This window comes from Psammomys obesus, unplaced genomic scaffold, assembly GCF_907164565.1.
Source record: "Psammomys obesus unplaced genomic scaffold, mPsaObe1.curated_primary_1811, whole genome shotgun sequence".
Lineage (NCBI taxonomy): Eukaryota > Metazoa > Chordata > Mammalia > Rodentia > Muridae > Psammomys > Psammomys obesus.
Genome location: NW_026596046.1, coordinates 29,563,545 through 29,565,600, shown reverse-complemented (window position 1 = coordinate 29,565,600; position 2,056 = coordinate 29,563,545). Strand labels below are relative to the sequence as shown.

General features: G+C 35.3%; 1 non-coding gene across 1 annotated transcript; it reads right to left on the bottom strand.

The window, feature by feature from the left end:
* Positions 1-971: 971 nt before the first annotated feature.
* On the bottom strand, positions 972-1,077 carry LOC129688766 (U6 spliceosomal RNA). Its single transcript, XR_008721988.1, has one exon. It is a non-coding gene; the product is annotated as a U6 spliceosomal RNA (small nuclear RNA).
* Between the last annotated feature and the right edge of the window lie 979 nt (positions 1,078-2,056).

Sequence of the window (2,056 nt, the reverse complement as noted above, 5' to 3'; positions counted from 1 at the left end):
ATAAAATATAGCAATTTATGAAAACCCAACTCTTCCAGAGTTTTAGACCTATGTTTGTGGAAAGGTCTCAAAAGCAACAGGTCATGTCCTCTGATAATATGACTGTAGACCCTTCCTCAAAGAATACGCAGCTCGCAGAGGAGGTGACCAGGACATTCTAAATGCAATGAACTGGCTTAGGAAAATGTTTTATTCTTTATTGTTATTGTTGTTTGTTTTTGCAAATGAAAACTCTGTCAAATATTCCTCGTCAAATTAATTGTCAAAAATTTTATTCTGCATAAATATTATTTCCTTCATTAAACTTCTATTCTAATAAAGCATATAGACAATAAGGAAGGAAGGAATTAACTTTGCTAATTTATAAAGCCATGAATTAATTGTGGCAAAATAATACAACTGAGGGGGTAGGCTGTCCAAATTTTGAATTGAGGCACTTGGGACATTTCAACATTAACACCAACTCAAAATTTTTATTCATTTATCATTTATACCCAAGACAGTCATTAATTTTAATTGTTCCATCAGTAAATCGCCCTGTACATGCCCAAAACCTAACATCACATTTTTTTTTCCTTGAGTGTGTTTCTTAGTAATAAGGACCAGGAGCACAAAAAAGCTTTCTAACATTGCATTTCCAGATATTTAACTTTCCTCTTTAAAATTTAAAACCAGAACCTCACAGTATATATCTAGATTCTTTAGTTTATCATATCTATTGTTCTGGAGATTCACCTATGTCATTATGTAAGTTAGTTTATGTCTCTGTTTCAATCTATATAACCGTATTCACAAAACTATAGATGTAGATTTATTTTTATCAGAAGAATTAACTTAGCATGTTTAGCCATTTTGGTATATACTCAAGGTTTTAGCTACTTTTTATTAACTCTTTGTGGTGCTCTTATCCCCTGTGGGTCCTTCTATCTGCACCCCCTGGCCTCTTCTTCCATAAGACTCCCTGCACTAGGAAAAAATGTGGACTATTCACAACTTTTCATGTCATCCTTGGGCAGGGGCTATGCTAACCTTCTCTGTATCATTGCATTTTCATATATGTGCTGTAGAAGCTAGCACTGATGCTTATTTTCTATCAGAGATTGTGAACTTCTGAAAATAAATTTTTGACTGTATTCTAGCTTCTAATTCTTCTTTGTTCAAGAGTAAGTGTAGTGAGAACCAGTTGGTTTCTGACTCTTGTGCCCGCTCTTGGGACACTTTTCCTCCTGTTGGGTTCCCATGTCCAACTTTGACAAGGTAGTTTTTGCATCATTTTATTATATTTTATTTAGCTTTGTGTGGTTGTTATCTCTGATAAGCCTATTCTTTTCTGATAAGAGACAGAGAGAGTGGATCCAGAGGGAAGGGAAGGTGGGAAGAAATTGGAAAGAGTAGAGGGAAGGGAAACTATATTCTGTTTATATTATATGAAAAAGATAATCTATTTCAATAAAAGGGAAAAGCTGAAAGTAAGTGTAAGTATAATCTCAAGCCAATATATGATAAATATGTAATATATAGTATATATAATGTAAAACACACACACATATCTCCTAAACTGGAGATACTGACTAAATCTCCAGAGGCAGTGATGGAACTAACTATGCAGATATCCAGGGAAAGAGCTGTTGGACAATAGTGATCTCATGCCATAAAAGGCTCCATAGCATTTGAGTGCTTAGAAGATTCAGGAGAAGACAAGTAAGCAAGGATTATAAGAAAAGAGTATGGAGTTGTGAGAATGTGAGACAAGAGCAGGAGTTGAGATAAAAGATTGAATTGGTTCAAATCATATATGGGGTTTGTAGGTCACTGAAGAGGCATAATTTTACTTTCAAGATGACTTAGAAGGGTTTGTGCAAAGGGTGTCCTCTCTGACCTTCTTGAAAGAGAAGCATTTTGTGGCTGTACAATTGTTAGACTAAAAGAAGGCCAGGGCAAATACAAGGACTCTAGCCAGAAATCTACTGCAATAACCTAGAAAATGCCTAGGAGTGTTAGTCCTGGCTCTGTGATTGTCATTTACAAGTGTGTGTGTGTGTGTGTGTGTGTGTGT